General features: G+C 38.1%; 1 protein-coding gene across 2 annotated transcripts in view; it reads left to right on the top strand.

Annotated features, from left to right (window-relative positions):
• Positions 1 to 22,306, top strand: part of CEP85L (centrosomal protein 85 like) — a 120,030-nt gene that overhangs the window by 22,664 nt on the left and 75,060 nt on the right. The window lies entirely within an intron of this gene.

The raw sequence follows: 22,306 nt of genomic DNA, 5'->3' as shown, positions 1-22,306 counted from the left end.
GTTTTGAAGAAAATTCAAACACAGGTTATTTCAGAATTCTAGTAATCTATTTCCAGGATGTAATGGGTAGGAAAAAATTATGCTAATAAATTTCCACTAAAATAAGACATGGAGAAGTTGCTTCAAATGACAGTAGTGTACTCCCTGTGTGAACCTGTGTACTCTGACTTTGAAAGTGACTTCAGCTAAACTAAAGGCACTCACTAGTTCCACATGTGAGTGTTCTGCAAGGAGAAATAGATGCTGCTTTAACTTTGTACTTTTTTCTTCTTTTGTGATAGTTTCTCCATGGAAACAAGCTCACAGTATGCACACACTCAGTTTGCCTCGCATAGCTGGATTTTCCTCCGAGTAGTGGGAGTAGTCTGCCCAGTGAACTTGCTGAATTTTGCCTTCAGCTAACATCAGTACTTGGTTTTCAGAAAGATGACTTCTGTTTATTCCAATCAGAAATAATTAAGTGAAAAAACTTTTTGCACAGTGTCAAAGTGCATGCTGCCAAATTCTAAGTAAGCACAATTTAATTTCTATCATACATATTTTGGAAGCTATGTCACTGAGCTATGTCAGAATTAATGTTTAAGATGGTGGGGGGGTTGTCCCCTGCTGGCAGGTAAGCCCCCATGCATTCTGTCACGCTCCCGCGGTCGGATGGCGGAGAGGATGAGAAGAGCAAAAGCAAGGAAAGACACAGACTTGTGGGTTGAGGTAAAGACAGTTCAATAAGTGAAGGGAAAAACAACCAAAAATCAAGTGGTACGAAAGCACCACCAGCAGACTGATGTCCAGCTAGTCTCTGAGCAACAAATACTTTGGGAAAAAAACTGCCTCCCAGTCTTATTGCTGAGCATGACGTTATATAGTATGGAATCTCTTTGGTATTTCAGGTCAGCTGTCCCAGCTGTGTCCTTTCTCAACCTCTTGTGCACCTCTTTGCTGGGGTGGCAGAGGCCTTCATGCTGTGTAAGTACTCTTCAGCAATAGCTAAGATGTTTCAGCTCTGCTTTGGTCACCAGTGTAAAACACAGCACCATCGGGACTTCTGTGAAGAAAATTAACTGTGTCCCAACCGAACCCAGTACGATCTCTGCCCCTTATTCCATATAATATGTATTATGCTCAGGTGAAATCTCAGGGAGTTCTTAATATGTCCTCTAATTGGTATTTTTTTGAGTGTGGCGGATATCTGACATTGTGATGGGAAAACAAAGAGCATCATACAGCCATAATGTCTGTATTTAGGTTAGTATCATGAGACCTGGGCATGCCAAGCATTGTACATCTTTGTGGAGAGACTTTGCAACTTCCCTTGCTTGTGTTCTGTCAGACAACACTCCTTGACCTGCATTGAGCAGCCCTGTAACGCAGGGTCTCAGGAAACAAAAGGACTGAGCTTGATTTCAGAACAGCAAGAGAGGAACAGTTCGAACCTTAAACTACCTTTGCGTGAACACCGGGAACATTCTGTAGCTACTGAATATGTAATGTACACATTCCAGTAGCATTTGCAGCCTTACCTGAAAAAATCTCAGGACTCCTTTTTATAATCCTTTCCATTATAGACAAAGTAGCGCAGTTAGTGGTAGACTGTACTCGTTTAGTATGGTAGTCAGCCCATGTAGGCAGGGAGTTGCTTATTAGCCTGCTGCTAGGCAAGAGAAGACCCGTTGCCAATGCGTGGACTTGACTGAGAAGACTGGTTCTGTTCCCCATAGAAAGGTTTGTGAATTCCTGGGTTTTAATGGTTTTACAACGCTACCTGTTTCTGGAGGGCCTACGCTTTGCTCTTGGTCTTATTCAACAGACCTGTTTCCACCTTAATATATGCACAAATAAAACATTTTTTTTCCTTATTTTTGATGTTAAGTCCAGTCAGTGTGTTTAATGTCATCCTTTATTTTAGCTGTGATTTCAGTGTACTGATGATAAGGAATTTTGTAACAAACCAAGCTCCTTGTTAAAGAGAACCTTTATCAGGGCCTCATTTGTGTTCCTGTGAGCTCCTGTGGTAAGTCAGATGGGCTTTTTGCATCAGCTTTGGCAGTATAAAGGCAGCAGTGAGAAAGAACAATGTGCAGAGATCATTCTTACATGAATCAGTTACTTCATCTTGCTTCCTTCATCATTACTTTCTACAGTTTAGGGGAACTGAGTGTCTGTATGAGAGTGAGAAATACACAGTAAATTACAAGTCAGGCTAGCTATCCCAGCTTTTGGGTGGAATGAAACAGTTTGAGTGGCAGGGACTGGTAAGGGAAAAGGGGAGGAAAAAAGCCTGTAAGAATGCTTGCCTGTCTGCTCATGGAGGAGTTTCTTGGCAGTAACCTGCCCGAGTGATTTAACAGCCAGTAACAGCTGACCTGTTAATTTTCAGGCAGAATAGGTGCAAGTTTGTTATTTTGATATGCTAAATTCCTTGGGGAACTGTTACTGTTCTTTTAAGCAATCATTATTGTTACTGTGTTTTTTTCTTTTTACCATTTTACATGCTTCTTACCCAGTCAGATTTGGAAGGAAGATTGGTGTGCGTTTTTCCCAATGCAAAAATGGTAAAAGAAATCCTTGAGGTTTTTCTTATCTGTCAGCCCTTTAAAAAGGAAGAAAAGATTCTGCTATGAGTATGACTGCATGTGTGTCAGCTGTGGTCGTGGAAGTCTGCTCTGTAGGAGTATAGTCAGCTACACAGAGGTCACTTCTTTGCCATTGGAAGGGAACAACCCCTCATTTTAGAATGTGTCTCTTAAATGTGCAAATTTGAACATATGGAAACTATGAATTGAGATGACAGTGGAGTTGATCTGTATTTTTTATGTTACATTGAGCTATCAACAGCTATCAGCAGTCTTTCAGTTAGTTACAGAGGTTTTATGTTTTCTTATTGGTCCTTTGACTTTTTTAGGAATTGCATTAAAAAGTTAGGTGCATGCATTTTTTCATTCAGTCAGATTGAAGGGATAACTCGTACATGTAATTTGAGATGAGCAGAGCTTGGAATAAACCTAGATAAACAAGGGCTGTCTAGCTTAAAAGGGTTTGATAATCTATAAGCATGATCTTGGTTTATTCTTTGTAATGAGGTGATACCAGTTTTAGGTAATATTACAGTAATTAGAAGTTCTCACAAATATTTTTTTCTTTAAATGCACATGTTAGGTTTTGTGAGTATTGTGGTCCTTGGAAAGTGTGCAGTAATCATCTTTTTGTTGATTTGGAACTGGGCTGAAATGAACTTGTTGCGCAAGTTTTGTTTTCTTGTGGGTTTGCTGTCAAGATCCAGACAACTATCAATAGTGTTGGTACTGCCAGGAAGAAAAATAATCAAAAAATAATCTTCCTGTAGTGTTGAAGAGGAAATTGCAGATGAAACCCCAGTCACATATATGCTGTGGTACTAAGTATCTTCTTTGCTCTGTTTTTGTTGTTCTTAGACACTTTCAAGCTCTTGGAGCTGATGGTTATATTCTCACACTATCGCTACATATTCTCATATTGCTTGTAAAGGTTGCTTCTCGTTTATCGCTGCAGTACCTAGACCCTCTTTCACAGCCCCATAAATTTTGGAGACTTGAGGATTTGTGTCTTAGTTTAGGTATACTTACATACTTGTAATAGCTGATTTATCTAGGTTAACAGTTCTTTCGTGTTTTCAGGTGAAAATACTAGTGTAAAAGTAGCATGTCATTAATTGATTGCAAATACAAGTATTTGAAGAAAATTGAGCAATGACCAGGTGCTAAAGTGAAGTAATTGTTAATGTTGGGTCTTAATGGAAGAAAAAAGACATTTATTTTTCCAATGCAGAAGTGTATAAGCAAATTTAACTTCTCTGATAGCTCATAATTTTACTATTCTTTGTTCTTGCCAGTAGCGAGGCTTTAGGAATGTGGTGAAAGAAGGCGGCTCTTAATTCAAAATCTACTTGTGTTTAAGAGGAGTTGGTATGAAATATCTCAGGAGAGTGGTGGTAAGATCGTCTGAGTAGGTGTTCCTCCATTTGAAATTTAGCTTTATAGCTGTGTACAAAAGATAATATTGTAGATGCTATTTTAAAATAATCCGGAAGAAGTCTATATGTAGTGTGAAGAATAGTCTTGATTATACAAAGCAGAGACAAGTCTGTCTTGTCCAGTTTTTGCCACCACCATATGAACTATTTACTGAATTCATTTGAATGTGCCAGGTAGCACAAGGTGACCTTTTGTGAGGATGAGCAGTTGGTATTGGCGTTGAGAGCTGTTGCTGATTTGGAACTGGGCTGAAATGAACTTGTTGCTCAAGTTTTGTTTTCCTGTGGGTCTGCTGTTAAGATCCAGACAACTATCAATAGTGTTGGTACTGCTGGGAAAAAAAAAATAATCAAACCTTTAAAATTGGAGGCCCTTTGTTCTCTTCTGGCTGCAGGATGGTCATTGAAATGTAGCAGTAAATAGTCTTTTGATGTCCAGGTGAGAGTTGGGACCCTTGTCCATTTCTCCCTGTTTCATTTGAGAGAAATGCTTTTCACCTCTGTAACTTAACTTGATGCTTTTGCTCTTTTATTGTTATCGATAGAACAGCTGAATATGCTGCAGGTTTAAGCCAGCTGCTAAGAAAGCCTTACAATATGTCTCAAAGTACCATTTTTTGGTTTGTCATGATGACTAAAAAGAGAATGTTCAAACTTTGGAAGAGTAAGTTTTAAAAGATGGGCATTTAAAATACATTTTTGTTTGTCTAGTGCTGCTCTTAGAACTCTTCAGTTTTCCGCCTGTGATGCTCTTTTTATTTCCCTTAAAATTTGGCTTACAGTTAGATCCATTTTGTCTGTATATAGATCCTGGACTTGCTTTTGTGCAGAATGACATTTACTTAAGGGCAGAAGTTAAGCTGCATCCTGTGGATGGCAGAATATTGGCCCCTGTGAGAGGAAACCTATGTCTTGATTTGGCTTGGGTTTCTGCCTTCCCCTTCCCCCAGTTAGTGGTTTGGGTTTGTTTTTTGGGTTTTGTTTTGTTTTTTTTTTGTTTTTTTTTTTTTTACAACCCCCAAGCAAAACCCACAGCTCTTTACTGTGAAATCCTTCGATGTTTCCCACTCCCATAGTGATAGAAAATCCTCTCATGAAGTGACCACATGGAGCCTTTTTGAAGGTCTGCAGGTTTATTTTAGTACCCTCTATTGATAGCAAACCTCTTGAAGTATGTTCTTGCCTCTTGACTACTTTGAAATTGTTGGAGGGAAAACATTTCTATTGAAGATGACTTTTCCACTGCAATTTTATGTTCTTGTACTGTATTTACCCTGTGTAATTGGTTGAAAAGTTTATGCCTCATTTGGCTTATGAAAACAAATAAACTTATGTAGTGAATAGCTTTTTAATGAAAATTAAGCTTTTTCTGTAGAAAAACACTTTGAGGCAACCTTGGTAGGAAATGTTAGTTGCATAGCTCTAAAGAGTATCTTCTGTGTGTGTGTTGCATTAAAAATGTCCATTAACTAGCAAGATCAGGAAAAAAAAAATCAAAAGGCATTTTGGGTGTATATGTAAGAAAAATTATCTATGTTCTTAGCAAGGGAAAGGTAACTGGCAAGAAAAAATGCAATGTTTTATTCCCTCTAATGCAAAAACTTTCAGCATTTGTCTGTGCAGCTTTTTCTAAGTTTCTCCTAATAACAATGGAAACCAGAATGGTATTTTTCATAGAGATGTTATTTTAGTACATGGCTAGGTAAAGAGCATTTTAGAATGTTTTTGCTTTTTTTAAAAGAAATTCCTTGCAGAATCAATATAGTTCTAAGATAAATTAATTTAGTTTTGTAAACCTAGATGACAGTGTTGTGGTGGTGAAGGACTAGACCAAAGATTGTGTTAGTGGTCTGATTCTGTTGGATTAGCAGGAACTCCAGGGTTCTTGTAAAAGAACAGGAGTAAATTTTCTAAAATTTTAGGTCAGTTTCTTCTTGTTCAGTGAATGTCTGGTGTTTCTGTGGTGTTCAAGAATTACATCATCTTCTGTGCAGTGTTCTCTGTGTGGCTCTTCCTCCGGACACTTAATCCTTGGAATAGGAAAAGTGGTAACAATGAACTATACTTGGCAGGTGTTAGGAATGTGTTACACATATGGATTACATAAATTAACATCTCCCTCCTTGTTAATTGCCCATACATTAAAATATACTACTTTGAGATGACTGGATGATTATTTGTTTTATTTTTTTACTCTTGTGGTATTGGAACAGAAAGTTTGTAAGGATGTTGCTAACAAATGCAATGGATTGCAGGAGACATTTTCTTTCCCATGAGCTTACTGTCCTGGAAGAAATCACATTCCCGTTCTGAGATCACAACATACTTTCCTTGACAGTATGGCTCTGAAAAAGGAATGGAAGTGGAAAAAATTCAGTTTTAATCTTGCTAGATAATAATGTAGCTGTGATATGATGATTGTCTCTTAAATGTATGGCACACCTGGCACTAAATGCCTGTGATAAATTCTACCTGGGTATAGGTTGGCTCCTTGCAACTCACCTGATGCTTATTAATTTAAATGCCACAGTCTAAATTATCTGAAAATAAGAAGCAAATAGTTCAGTCTCTTTTTTTTTTTTTTTTTTTTTAATGAAAAATTAAGAAGGATTTTGTTCTCCTTGCAAAAGAATTTCCAATGGATATTTTCATGCTGTAGAATCATAGTGACCTCCAGCAGTCTTTTCCAAACTGTCTTTCTGTTTCCATCCCTGTGCTCAGAGCAGGACTATTACCAACACAGACTAGGTCAGCCATGAGTTTGTCTGGCTGATTCTTGAAAACCTTGGCTTGTTCTTTAGTCTCCTTGGGTAACCCATTCCAGTGCTATAGGATGCTCTTGTGAAGAATTTATCTCTGATGTCCAGCATGAACCTACTGAGCCAGTTATTGGTTATTGGCCTGTATTTTGTCTACCACTACCAGGAAAAGTGTGGCCAATAAACTTAACTGTCTGTGACTTAGGGTTTTTTGGGGGGGTGCGTGAGTTGTGGGTTATGGGTTTTTTTCTGACCAAAACTGTGTACTGACTCAGCATTACCTACTGTAGTTTTTAGCAGGTCTAGATATTATAGACCAGAGTTTAAAAATATACAAATACTTTTGATGTATCTTGCTTTGAAGAACAACACATGCCTCCCTGTTAGGGCAGCTATTCTTAAATACACAGGATGATTTTATTCTTGATGTCAGTCTGTGAATCTGAACATCCTGTGTGTGTTTCTTAAATTGTATGAACTATGATAAACTCCTAACGGCACATCCTTTTCCATCAGGGGTTAGCCTGTCACTGTCAAAGGCTTGTATTTTCAAAAATAGAACAGTCTTTCTAGGCTGATGTAAGCAGTGGCATTTTTCTTTCAGTGAAGTGGCAGGAGGTTTCCAGTTTTCATACTTACAAGTTTTACCATAGGAGCACAGGTTTATAGTTTATTGTTCTATGTTACATAAATTTATAAAGAAACAGACACTTAACATTTTAACTGGGTGAGAGATGTTTTTGCAGTAAACTTTTCCTTTGAGAAGCGATATGGTTAGAAGAAGTACTCTTTTTCTTTCTCACTGCACCAGCTGTCTGTATGCAGTCCTACTTTGCTGTTGAGGGTGATGGCAGTGTTTTGATTCTAATTAGCTCAGCTTGAAAGGTAAATTAAAAATACATTCAGAGTGGATGGAAGGGGAGTTAGAAGGGGAGATATGGGGGCACCCATAATCATCAGTTGTGGTTCTTGTCACGTGTCAGAGAAATCTTCACAGCCAGAAGAAGTCTAGCTGAAAAATTTTAGAGACTATTTAGAATTCAAAAGAGATGTACTGAGTTGTAGTGGTGGGTTTTGGTGGGTTTTTTTTGTTGGTTTTTGGTGTGGTGTGGTGGTTTTTTGTTTTTTTTTTTTACTTTTGGCAGTAGTAAACTAAGAACTGGCAGTTCATGGTGCAGATATTTAGTAAAGGGATCATGTAGATTGTCTAGTACGATGATATAATGATATAGCATAATGATCTCTTTATTTAACTTTGTGTTTTAATGTGATTCTTAAAAGCAGTGATTTTAAAATTGGCCTTTATTTATTACTGTGCCAAATGTGTGTGTAATGCACACTAGTTTGCGTAGACTATCTAAGTTTCACAATCTAAGATTAATTTGAATAGGTAGTAAGCTGTGAATTAGGATATTTAAACTCTATATGACTTTCGGCTTTTATGCATGCGCAGGTCCTGTTGGTACAGGGTATAAATATTTTCCATCTGGGAGGAGAACTAAGAAAAAAACCCGTGATCTTCAAAGTATAAAGATACATCCCGAAAACCTGGTTGCTTTCATGCTCATGTGAATCTAATGTCATAGATCTGTGAAGGATTGTTCTAGATTGAAACTGAATGAAAGGCCGGGCTATTTGCAGGTTTCATGGACATAGGGTCTTGGAAATCATGGCTTTTCTATAAGTTTGTACTGCTTGTGGAGGAACTCTTTTGCCCTGTATAGATTAGGAGGAAAATTACTCATGATGAAAAATATCCCTTGTGAAGAAAGCATAGGACTTTCTGTGGAGGTTGTTTGGACATCTGTTGTCTAACATAGCTTCTAAAAATCCTGAGTGAAGTGATTTGTGGCTTTTGTAGAACTGGAAATGTGCTGTCTTTGTGATGTGTGGTCTGAACTTGATCTTACATTACTCTCTCTTTCCTTTGAAATCCCATCAGTGTCACCAACTTCAGTATTCCAGGTCAGGTCCAGGTTACAGCCCCACCTTCTCTTCCCTAATGGGGTTGAGGGAGAATGGGGGTGTGTGTGGAGAATATCATTTGAGGTAGGTGTGCTTTCTATATTCAGATCTTTCCATGAAACTTCTCGCCTTCACCAGATATTCAAATGATCTTAGCCCTTGATGTGGAGGGGATGTGGCAGAGGACTTGAGTACAGGACGCTCAGCTGGATTAGCTTTACATGCACAACTGCTCCAGTTTGTTACTTTTCTATTATTTCAGTGTCAGTTCCTTAAAGAAAGGAAAGTGTTGAAGGGTTGCTTCTGGCCAGACTTCTTGTTTTACGGTCCTTCGTCGTAACTTCTGATGTTACTAATGGTTAAATTCTTATAAAACTTGGGTCTTGAGAATCATCTTTGGCTTAAAAAGAATAATATGTGATGTAAATAAAAGAAGAAACAGACCTTGATTTATACTGGAGGAATTTTTGGTTTTAGAATATCTTTATGAGATGGTGCGGTAATAGTTTTGTCCTTTTCTTGCTGATTTTTTTTTTTTTTTTTTTTCTTTTTCCTGTTTTTCTGTGTAAGATGTGGCCTGGGAGAGTTGCATTGTTCTAAATTTTAAGACTAGTATGGGTAAGTGATACAATCAAATTCTTGTAGAATATGAAGATGCGATATATATGTAGGCATGAGTGAACAGCAAAAATTGCAGGGTTTGTGTTTACCCATGAGTTTAGTTTAATTTTTTTAATACAAATTACAGTTCATTTAATCCTTCATGGAAATTGGGGTGGAATATTTTGAAGGACATGAGAAATGTGAAGAATTTAGCAGCTCTTAAGCACTTCTGAAGTTTTGGAATGAAACAGGAATTAGTGGCAAGGAATATTATGAATATATATATATATGAATATTTGCTTCAGTTAGTCCTGGCAGGTAGCATAGTCTAGTAAAATTAATAAAACATGTGACTTACTGCCAAGAGTTCATGTTTATATGACTCTGGGAGTACTATACTCCCATGGGAGTAGTATACCCTTAATTTACTGTAAAAGTTGAAGACCATGAGACTTGCTTACGTGAGTGGGTGTTATTTCAGCTGTTGGGAGGTAGGTGTGAGACTTGATGGTGGGTGTGACAGGGATGGTGAAGTTCAGTGTTTCAGAAGTCATGTATCAGAGAAGCATGGATATCCCCCCCAACTTACGTATTTGTGAGGCTGGTTAAATCACTTAATTTATCTTTTATATGTGCTTACATAGACTATTTAATGAATATGCATTATATGAGAGTTTGCACGTGTATGTGTACAACACAGCTACCATGTTTGTTTTTCTAACATCATTAACTTTTTTGGCCTGTAATAAGTGAGAATTTAAAATCTAAAAATAAAGTGCAGTACAGAAAGACAGGATTAAAAAAATACTTAGGGGTTTCTGTTAAGAAGCTGATCTTGCATTCAGTGTTTGTAATTATGTTAGTACAGTTCTGTTCCCACTGTTCCATCATTTCAATATTGTAATTGTGCCTAATCTGCCTACAAATGCTAGCCCAAAGATGTGAAAGGGAATTGAGTAGTAGCTGATGATAAAACTATTGTATGGAATGTGAAGCTTGGTAGTTTTGATTTAGCAAAAATCATTTGTGTCAACTTCTCTGCTAAAGCTGAAGTGCATCATTAGCCTTCTACCACTTGAGTGGTGATGTGAAGATCTGTATGTAGCTTCTAAAATTGCTACCCTTTGCGGAGTTTCAGATTTCATCCTGGTAGCTTGGATGTAGGCTAAATGCCATTACGATTTGCTACGTAGGGATTTACTGGTACTATTAGGTAACACTGGAGAATGCATGAGGTACTGCATTGCGCAAAATGGCTCCCTTGTGTTTCTCTGGGGTGAAAGATGACTTCAATTATTAAAATCATTAGACCAGTTGAAATTTTTTATTTAAATACTTGCTGTAAGTAGACAATTCAGACTCTCAGAGCTAGTAGTTACAGAGCTATTTCAGAGTCAGAGGGCAGGCCCTGGTAAGCTGTTTTGGCCCGCACCAGCTTTTATGATATTTATACCTTGTTCCCTGCTTGTTTTGATCAAAAAGTTAGATCTGAAATTGAGTCTAGCTCATTAAGAGTTCTATTTTTAAGTTCTGGAACATGCTGTGCTAGTAATACCACACCGAGGTGTTTCTTAATGGGTTGGAGAATGGAGGAAAAACAGTTTTGTATTGTTCTGCATGGGTCAAAGCACTGCTAATGGGCTTGGATACCATAGTGATGAGTACTATAAATATTCAATATATGACCCAACAACTGGAAATGAGTTTATAAACACTAAGTTCTTTCCACTATCAAAGACAGCAGTTGAAACATTCTCTGCTGTCCCACCTCTGGCTCTGTACTCATAACTGCGCATATCACAAAAACTAAACAGACATTCCAACTGTGCTAATTTTCGTGAGATACAGAGATAGGTGGTCACCAAACTTTTTGAAGAAGAATGTAATTTTGATTGAATGTGTTCAGATTTGCTAGTTGTTTGTAAATGGTGAACCCCTCTTCTGTTTTGATATTGTCTAGGAGTTGGTGCTCAGAAGACTGGGTAGTATTACAGGTAGCAGCACTTAAAATGACACTGCAATTCTTCCATCGTAGCGTATCCTTTTGTTTAAACATGAAGTCTGTGCTTGCTACTGCTGGACATTGAGTGGGTACTTGGGGAGATGTGTTGGCATTGAGCCAGCATCCCGTCTAGGTGCTAGGTAAGCCACACTGTTGGGAATTAAGATACTAAACTAATTTTTACAATTACCATGATTAAACCCCAAAATTTTACCAAGAACGGATTTGTTTTTTTTCTCTGTGTGTGTGTCTTCCTTGTGTTTTGAATGCTTTAGCATGTTTCATTTTGACTACAGAAATAATCTCAAATATGCAAGATGGAGTTTAATTACAGTTACGTTCTCTACAGTGGATCAAGTCTTTTAATCTGAGACTGTTTATATAATTTGTAGCAAGCATTGTGCTTCATACCAGGGAGGATGGTTTTGGTGGACCAGATGGTACCTGACATATATATAAGTTGGCAAAGGAACCCTTAGTGTTTCAGGATGAGAAACATTCTTTTAAAGCATTTATCATAATTAATGACTTGAATTTTCTTGCTCTTGCGATTTAGTTGGATTTGTTACTTTCATTTAATTAGTGTACTAATTCATAAAATATTCTAAATCATGGTAACGTTAGGGCACTGAATCTCTGGCATAGGCAGTGGAAGGAGAAACAGTAACTTTTTAAGAAATTATTTGCCAGTGATTGGGTGGAGAAGTAATAAACTACTGTTTTTGGGGTTTTTTTTGGTTTGTTTTTTTTTTTTTTTAAGAATTTTATTTCCAAAGCTAAGTATTTTCATTAGGAAAAGCTTGGAAAAAGAATGTACCGGGTGTTATGAATTTCTCTCCTAATTTGCTATCTGTTTAAGTGTGGGTTACAGTTAGTATCAGCACTTTCAGCCAGCCTTTTCAAAGGACACAAATAGCCTTCAATTTTCAGAATATCTCTAAAAAAAGGTGACATACAGGTTCAGATGAATAGTGTGTAACTCTCATTACTTTACAGACAGACTGCAGGTGAAGAAACACTGATAAGCATTAAGATCTGCATCTATATGCCAGGAAAACTTCAGAGTAATATTATTCAGATGGCAACATACATAGGTTTGGGGTTTTATTTCCAGCCTTTAAAATTATTTTTTGTGACTTCTTCGATGAACATATAAGGCAGTATAGCTCCCTTGTGGAAGGGAGGCTTGTTTTTTTATGGTACAGAAATCCTCCTAAGTGTATAAGATTTAGTTCTAAATATAGCCTCTGAATTAACACTGCTAATTTTACCAGTGTATTATTCACATGTGCTTAAACTGTCGACTGTCCTCCAAAAAGAGCAAAAGTCCTTGGAGTATGTGTGAGGAAGGTGGAGGTCTTGGAGGGAGGGTTTTTTATGGGTGTTACAGAAATGTGAATCCCTCTCCTTTGTTTTATGCTGTAGAGAAATTCTGTATTGGAAATGGAACAACACCCAGTTGTTATCAGTCATAGTATCATGGCTTCACAGGTGTTTCTCAGAAAACATTAGAAGCTGGAGTCAAAATGCTGAAAGCCAGATGATGCAGGAAAATCGAGGTTTTTCATCTGTTTATTATATTGTAATCAGTTTTGTATGATGGAATTCAGTAACTTTTCCATATCTTCTTCTTCTTGCTGCTGTTCCTTTCAGAAGTGTTACAGTTAGTAATAACAATGTCAGATTCCTTTGGCAAGTATCAAGTTTTTGGTTGCTATAGGAAAATGCTGAGGATTCTAGATGGGTGTTACCTTCCTTTCCCCTCAGTTTAGTCCTTCTTTTTGTTTTGCTTGATTTTGTGAAGTTTAAAATACATACGTTATACCAGGGTCGCCAGTATTGCTTAATGTAGAGAGCAGTGGGAGGAAGCAGGTAAAGCTTACTAAGTGACATCAGGCTAGTTGTTGTAACACTTTGCCTTTTGACCATTTGGGAAATAAGGATAATGATGCTTAATTTTTGAAGTATAAAAACTAACTTCATTTGTAGGGTATAGAGGTATGGTCAAATCCAGTTTAAGGTTAATCCTTCCATGCCTGAGCTGGTTCCAGATGGTAGAGTAGGCTGGTTTGTTTTTTTTTTTTTCATCAAAGACTTCCTGTCCAAGAAACCTTAATGGAAGGAGAGAATCTTTACATAGTAAAAGAAAGGTAAAGTAACAAAGCTAAGAATGTAAAAGTTAAAAAATAGAGAGCTGGATCTACTTCTGCACTACTGCATGCAATATTGCATTTTGTTCTTTTGTGTATGTATTTTATCGTTTTTATGTTTGGGGTTTTCTGGTTTTGGTGGGGTGTGGTTTTTTGGGTTTTTTTGGGGGGAGGGGTTAAGTGTGTGCATGTGGTATTTTTCTTTTAAATATCTTGCGTTTTCCCAAGTCTTGGTAGGTAATTACGTTAACCAAGACTGCTAGGTCCTCAGCAGACCTATTCCAGTTGAATATAAGCTACTGTTAACATGTTCTTCTCCATTTGGGGATCAGCATCTGAAGGGGAGAGACTGCCCCAGTGAACTAATTGTTCTTGAGGCAGCAGTCGAATTTTTGGGGTTCCTGGAGATGATTTCTGACCCTTTGTAGGGTTTACTGCTCGATGCAGGCGTTCCCAAAGTGTATTAAGTAAATTGCCTGTGATACATTAACTGCTTCCAAGTGGTACGTAGCAGTGACAGTGCTGTGGCAAGCTGTCTGTGTTTGGTGACCTGGCCTGACCTTTGTCTGCAGCAGAAGGAAGGAGCTAGAGACAGTCTTGCTATGAAGCAGTGTGAAAGCTGCCAAGCAGTATCCTCCTGCTTTGCTGGACTGGTGGCAGCCTCACTGCTGTGGCTGCTTACACCTATTTCTGCCTGTGAAAGGATTTCTTTTTCCATCTGGGTAAAAGCTCATACACTTGTGCTCTTACTGTACATAAGCCTGTGTGATACTTGAAGGGTCACCCATTAAAGGGTTCTCAAGCACTGGAACAGACTGCCCAGGGAAGTGGTAGAGTCACCATCCCTGGAGGTACTGAGATTTGTAGACATGGTACCAGCTTAGGGACATAATTTAGTGGTAGACTTGGCAGTGCTAGCTTAACAGTTGGGCTCCATGATCTTCAGGGTCTTTTCCACCTTAAATCATTCTAATTTATAGTTGAGTTTGGGCAGTGTCTCTCAAAGTGAGAATATAGAGGTAAACTGGGAGGATGACTACTATGTGTAGGGCTCAACTAGGGGAAATCAATAGAGGGGTTGGAGTATGAGGTTGGGAGAGAAAATGAGGATGAAGGTACGTCCTCTCTTCCTCACTTGCATAGCCTGGCGTAAAGTTGAAAGCTGCTGCTCCTGGTAGAAAGAGCTGTTCTTGGTGGGCTGCAAACCAAGGTTCTTACCTGCTTAATGGTCAGCAGAACGGGTACCAGATGAATCTGAATATGATATTTTTAAGCTAAAGACTATTTTAGTAGGAGCAGGGATTAAACTTCCCTTAATGCATGGTGATCTCAAAAGCGTAGCCAGGAGCTCCAGTCTCCTTGGAAGTTGAAAGTGAGATTTAACCTTCCAAAGTTACTTGACATAAATTGTAGGCTCGGTTTCTGCCTGTACTTATGAGTAAAATGTAAGGGATTCATACATGCTGGTCAACAACAAAGTTTTAACTGCATGGAATGATAACGTTCTGTGGGAGCACACCAGTTTTGCTGTGGTCCCTTGGGTTAGAGGGAGACTCCCCTCATGTGAGTCTCTCCTCACATGCACCTCGTTTACCCTTTGTATCTTAGGTGAGGTGGTTTCACTGCTGAAAGGCACCAGCCTAGCTAATCTAGGAATGCTGTTGTTGGAGATGGCAACTGGAGTAAGTTAGAGAGTTGGGATAATACAAGTAAATTTCCTTTGCAGCCTGAGAAAGTACTTCTGTCTGTCTTGGTATAGGAAAGTGGAGGGCAGGTATGTTCCTGCTATGGGATCTTCTCTTACAGAGGACAAAAACCTAGGATTTTCCCCCTCTGGAGGGCAGGGGTGGATTTCTGTTCTGATTGGTCAAGTTGTGCCCATGTTTTTGGAGTCATCCCGAGCTAGGGATGAAGAAGTAATGCTATCAAGAGGGAGTATCTGATGGCTATTGAAGTAGATGGTATTTAGGGCATAGGTATTTTGCGGATTCAGAAAGGAAAGAGGAGAGATACATTGTGACATCTGCAGTATTTTTTTTTCCTTCCTTTTAGCCATTGCTTTTAATGAAGGTCCTAGGGGGATATTTGCTTTCTGTATGTCTTTACTGTTAAGTGCTCAGTGTTAGAAAATGGAATTGAAAGCTGTAGATGGCCTTCATAAAAAGGCAAATGCAAGTTAAGATCTAGCCTTTCAAATAAAAAGAAATAACCAACTGCAAAGGAAAAAAAATATCCTTGTGGCGGTGTAAGTTTTCACTCATACTTTTATTTCAGCAAAACGAAGTTGCCTGATTACGTGACTGCTGTTCTGGAATATTGCTTTATCCTCTTATGTGCGTGTGGGGGAATAGAACCTGTTAATCTAAAAATCATTCTACTTAAGTTATGTAACTTCTTAAAAATAGCTCCAGAATCCTGGAAAGAAAGATGGGTACTACAGGGTACAAAATTTCTCTTTTGTTCAGTTTCTGCTCTGTTACATAGAGCATCCACATTTTATACATAATGTGTTTTTACTGCTTTGTTGTGGCCAGTTGGAAGTTACTCACGTGTACTCATACAGCAGGTTCTGTAGCACAGTTCTGTCAGATACTGTGTATTTATGGCAGTAATAGCAGCAAAGCTGAATGCTGGAGAGCTGCTAGGCAGAGAGGCATGCAAAGAGAAAGCAGTGAGGATGGGTTATTTCTCTGTGTGTGAGTCAGTTACTGCTGTGAAAGTTTCTTTGAAAGTGTTTGTTCAGAGCATCCTTTATTAAGTGGAGTTTCTAGAAATCAAAATTATATTTGAATACGTATGTGTGATATCCTTAGGTTAATGAGGCAAAATGCCTCGGAAGGTTTAAAATCAAACCAGTTAAATCAGAAGGTTTGTTGTATTCTGGTAAAATGAGTTCATTCTTTATAGACATACTTTTATCTTAACTCATTTTTCTTCTCTAAAGAGATTTTATGTGAGTTAGGTTAGACTTTGTCTTTGTAGATTTTTTTAGCAGATGGCTATTGCAAGCTTGAACCAATAACAGTTATAAATAAATTTTCTCTTCTAGTGACCGATACAGAGTAAAAATTTGCTCTTGGGCTTACCTGCTGTTTACTTTAGACTTGCTGATCAGATACAGTCTATGAGATACTTTCTGCTTCAGTTAAATACCCCATAGTTTTGTATTTGCTTCATGTGCTTTTGATGAAGCTATACTTTCACATTTCTCTAACATTGGCATCTGGAATAACTGAGTACAGTAAGAAAAACAAAATAGAATCTTGCACTGGTTGTGGGTCTGCGGTAATTATTTTTTTGTGCTGTATAATCTTTTCCTGTTAAACATCTCATCTGCTGCTCTTTGAACTGTGTGCTACTTGTTGCATGGGACTGATAGCTGACTTCATTTTGGAGTGGCAGCATCTCACCTCTACGCAGTGCTACTGTTCTTTACAGTTCCCTGTTAAATCATCTTCTCAATGTGAGCCTCATGTGAGCAAGCTAACTTGACCCAGATTTGGCTCAAGAGTAGAAAGTTACTAAATTTGTTTGAAGATGTTTCTCTTCTGGAGTTGTAGATTCCCCATCTGAGTGTTATTAGCCTAGATATTGCTAGGCAAATTGTCACTTCACAGAAGTATTAATAGACAGTGCTGTTTTGTGTTAAATCTTAAAATACCTGTTAAGATCCCTTAAGCAGGGTGGCTGTACTTGGTCTGTATGTGATATGTTGGGGACTTGGGGGTTTTATTCTTTTTACTCTCTCCATGTATATACCTTGTGCCTGTTAAAAACTCAGTTTAATCAGAGCAAATCACAGTTTTACTGTACCCTCACAGGTGTTTACCTTTGTTTGTGGAATTTGTATTTGTTTTCCCCTATCAGAAACTATTGAACTGGCTTGGTACAGTCTCCCTGAAGTAAAATGTAAAGCAGAAAGTGCTGTTAGATGTTGTTAAGCTTTATTTGTTATTATAAAGTATTTACATTTTGAGACTTGTAATAGTTGATATTGCCAAACAGCTAGTTTACAGGAACAGGTTGGGGTTTGCGTTTATGTTTGGGGTGGCGGTATGGGGTTTTTGGTGTTTCAGGGGGTTTTGCCACCGCCCCCCCCCCCTTTTTTTTTTTTTTTTTTAGCAGAATGTGGATAACTTTACCTGATACCATCTTTCACAAAAAAATAATCAGGGAAATGTATATTAATTTTTTATGAGGGTGGTTTGGATGATAGGTCTACCAAATGTCTTCAGTTAATAATGGGAACTTTAATGTGAAACCTGACTGCAGTGGAACATAGGAGAAAGCTAACATTTTCTGCTGAGCTTGTCTCTTTCCTGCATAGTGGTTTCTAAACTGATAATGTATAATCTTCAAAAAACCAAATGTATAATCTCCATTGCATTCTTCATTTTGGCACTGGTTCTGGTTTGATCACTGGTGCATAGATCTACGGGAAGATACTCAGATTGCCTCTTGTTACCTAACTGAATTGATGGAATTAGGAATTTTGACTCAAAATGGCCACTGGAATGCAGAGATTGCTTTGCAGTGCTAAGGTGAGATCATATGAAGATGCTGTCCTTCCATGTGGTCCACTGTATTATTTAATGGGTTGTCCTTGTTGCTGGACTCTTAATAACTTCACTAATGAGGCTTTTGCTAAGTGACTGTCTTGTTGGAAGTTATGTTTGAAACCTGATGTTGGTGTACAATGCTGGCTTCTGAGGTATGGGGCAGCAGGTTTTAGATAAATCAAAGCTGGAGAGTGTCTGCTGTGTTCTCATGAGAGTTGATCAAAGAGCAGACTTCTGGAAGTATTTCAGTACCCTAACTGCTATAACTGAATACAGTCAAAGTAATAAATTTCACGGGGCATGTTCCTTGCCAATACTGTGTTCCGGGGGAATAGGTAAATCTGAGTGAAGCAAGGCAACCTTTTATGTGGTAAGCTAGAAACAGGACTTCGAATACTAAGTAATTTTCATTATGAGTACTCTCGCTCAATGGAAGGGCATGATTTTCTCTTCTTCAGTGACAATCAGTTTCTGTGTTAGGCTTTGTTAACCAAACTCGAGAACATACTTGTTTCCCACTCCCCCTTTTCTCATATTATTTGAAAGCTGAGAGTGTTATCCTCACTTCTTATACTAAGTAGGATTGTTGCTATCTTGTCCCCTCTCTGGCAAACATGGGAGAAGGTGAACTTGAATTATGGAAATGAGTGAGATGTTACAAATAGAAAAAAGGAAAGTTAACTGTAGAGAAGGATAATAAACGTGATACTAAATCGCCAGTTCATAAGAAGTTAGATGGGGTATGTTAGGCAAGTTTCTGTTGAAGTATTTTCATATGTATATTGTATTCCTTCTGTTGTAAGGATATCTGAGAATCTGTTTACCATTTGCTGGAACTTAGTGTTACCACAGCATTTCCTTCCTTGGCTAAGTGTGTGTGCTACCCTAGTACTTCTGTGTACAGCTTTTACTCTTTCCAGCACTCTTTCTGCTCTGTTTACTAAAAAAATCCTTTAAACTCATCTTGTAGTGTTTTTTGATTTGTGTAGGGGGCCTGTGAGGCTGACCTACCACTTAGTTCTTCTATTTCACTATGGTAATATTGCTCAGGGGTGGTAGCTTTACCTTTATTTTATCACATCTTATTCTGCGATGATGCCATTTGAAGGGAGATAATAAAAGCAACAAAATTGCTTCAGTTTTTGAAAATTCTGTCTTAGCTGCAACCTCTTAAATTTGCATTTGTATTATTCAGGATAGTACTGTTGGCACTCTGTGAATCATTTAGATTTTAAATTACTTCAACTTATAAAACTAACGAGATTTTAGGTACAACTTGGATTCTTTTGTTATGCAATACAGTAGATTACAGAAAATTCTATGGGAATTAGTTTGAAATAAACTGGAACTGACTTGGGGTTTGCTATCCACTTCTTAAAACAGCTCTGATGGACACTGCCAGCATGGTAACTGCTAATGGTGGAAGCCGGTGAACTCACTTCTTTTTTCCAAGTACCATTAATCAAACTTGTTTCTGAACACCATGTGACTGTTTTTTGCTTTGAAGGCATAGATGCTACACAGGCAACTCAGTTTACTGGCAGTAGGTATTTCAGTATTTAATATTGTCTTATGTAATAAAACCTAATAGAGGCAAAATATAATTTTTGTTAGTTACTCTATTGTTTTAGTTCCTTGCTGTGAAATACAGCACTTGATAAATAATACTTAGGAATTGTTTGAGGATTTTGGGCCTACTTTCTTATACAGAACTTGTTAAATGTTTGAACAGTTCTCTCCTGTGTCTGTAGCACTTCCTTTTCTGCTACAACTTTCTATGACACATTCTTGTATTTATTTATTCTTTGGAAGAGATAAATTTGCAGATTTCCTCCGTTCATCTTATATTTGACATAGTAAACTTGAAGTAATATGAACAGGGCTAGTAAAAAAAAAATTGTGACAATTTCTGGACAGTAACAACAACAAAACAACCCCCCACCACCAAACAAAGAAACAAACAAAAACACCAAACACCCCCCCACCCCACCCCCCCCCCCAACCAACCAAAACAAACCAGCCAAACCCAAACTGTTCCTGTGATGGTGGCTGCACCCTGTAAAGGCATGCTTTTTGATTCCAGAGGGTGATGAGTCAATTTCTTCAGGACTTTTTGCTAGGGTTGGCCTCCTGCCTGTCCTTTTTGAAATGTCTTGGTTCATCTGAATATCTATGTGGCATTAGGACTAGTCCACTTGGTAGGTAGGTAGGGGGGAACACATGTATAGCACTGATACTGCTGCCATGGCGCATCATCCCATGGCCTTTGGTTTTCTGACCAACTCCCAGGAGAGTTAGATGCTTCTATTGATGAAGGCAGCTGTTTTGGAGATTTCTGGAAGGCAGCCACATGCTTGCATGGTAGAGTGAGATGGCCTCTTCAGTAAGTCGTATGTTGGACGCTGGAATAGCTTGTGACTTGTTTCTGAGGTCCATGCAGTTAAGAGTTATAGAGCAGTTCAGAGAAGCATTCAGAAGAACTGACATCCTATAACTAATTTAAGAGCTCTTGTACACTGAACTGTGGCCAGATTTAAGACCTCTAATTTGTATGATAGAGGCTTGATGTCCCCTGTTGATCTTCTGCTTAGTTACTAAGAATAATTCAGTTTATTTTCCTGGATTGGGTAATCTATGTCAGTGTTTTGGGGGGTGGGAGGGGAGGGCAGGAAGAGATGGTCAGCTGTTTTTAATACTGGTGTTTTTCCCCATGGTCAGGGCTTTCTAATTATACCCTAGATAAAATATCAAATTTCAAAGTCCTTCACACAAGGAAGGTTCTCTGTTTTCAGTGACACTAGATACACATGCATCCCATAAAACCAAAATGCATATGCTTGATTAGTGTTGAGGAACTGTATTAGCTGGTTGCTCTGCTATTGTTTGGTAATACCTTACGGGGAGCTGCGACGAAATTGTCACATAGAAGTGTATGTTGGAGATGGGGCTTCTTACAGCACTAGTTTCACTTGGCAGCTAAAGATGATGTTGAGGGTTACAATGAACCTTCTTTGTGTCTTGTGTGCTTTCTGTTGGCCAGCAGTCAGTCATAATGATTTTAAGTAGCTGAATGGTGGTGAGAAATGACTTCAGAGATTTTCTTCTAGTTACGATAAACCTGGTTGGCAATAGTGGTTTAAGAAGCATAGCACGAGAAAATGTAAATGAGTAGGAGGCGTTCATTAACTTTATGTTAGAGGGTTGTTTTCTTCTACCTCTTTAAGAAAGTGTCTGTTATGCTCTCTCCCTGTGATTAGGTTTTTATTAAGACCAAGATTGATATTTGTTGCAATTTTTTTTATGCCAGATACACAGTAATGCAATTGTTCAGAACTGTAACACAGGATAGGAAGAAAGCCATATGAAATGAACTTTTTTTTATACTTTATTCATTCAGTCTGCTGCTATTATGTAGTAGAAATCTTGTAGTGTGTGTTAAACAAGTTTTTTTTTTTTATTCTCTTTATTTGTGTGGTTTGGAAAGTATTGGATCAGGTATTAAAATATCATGCCTATTAGAAAAGTGCTCTAGGGAGCTTTGTGGTGGGCCCTAAAAAAAGCTAACAGGGTAATCAAAAAGCAAAATTTAACGTATAATCTTGATGCTGTTTGAAGGAAAACCAGTGGCAACTGCTATATATGTTTATATATTTTTTTTTTTTTCCCTGTCTTGCCTCTAAGTTTTCATTAATGAGCGCAGTCTTAAGCATTGAAAGACTCTGGAGGCACACCAACCATGTTTAAGAGTGTTTGTAATCTTCAAATAAATTCTAGCTCAATTAAGGGAAAACTGAGTAATGCTGAGAGGAGAGCACTTCTTATTCTGAACCCTTTGCTTACCCCTGACTGTATGGAAGGGAAGAATCTGCTGCTTAGATAAAATAGATTTTTTGGCAGGATTTGGCCAGATGGAGTTTATTTCCGTGACTACAGAAAAAGTAATGTCTTTTAAGTTCCATGGTGCTTTCTGGATTCTCCTCCATTTTCAATGACATTTCAGAATTTCATGTTTTTTGTGTTTTGAGATGTTTCAAAATGCAGGCTGCTCTTCTTCCAGCTGAGCCTGCAGTCAAGGCAGACTGAAGCAATATGCTCCAAGAAGAAGTGTGAATTTTCTCATATGTTTCAGTAAGCATTAATTAGAAGACTAATTAGGACAAGTTGAAGCCAAAATTGCTGTGTTTGAGACAAATTTATCAGAGACATCCATCAGCTTAATTGGATGTATGTGGTATTCCAAGTTTAAATCTGCTTGAAGAGTT

This window comes from Falco rusticolus, chromosome 6 (assembly GCF_015220075.1).
Source record: "Falco rusticolus isolate bFalRus1 chromosome 6, bFalRus1.pri, whole genome shotgun sequence".
NCBI lineage: Eukaryota > Metazoa > Chordata > Aves > Falconiformes > Falconidae > Falco > Falco rusticolus.
Note: the sequence above shows the minus strand (reverse complement) of the source record. Positions and strands in the feature narration are given on the sequence as shown.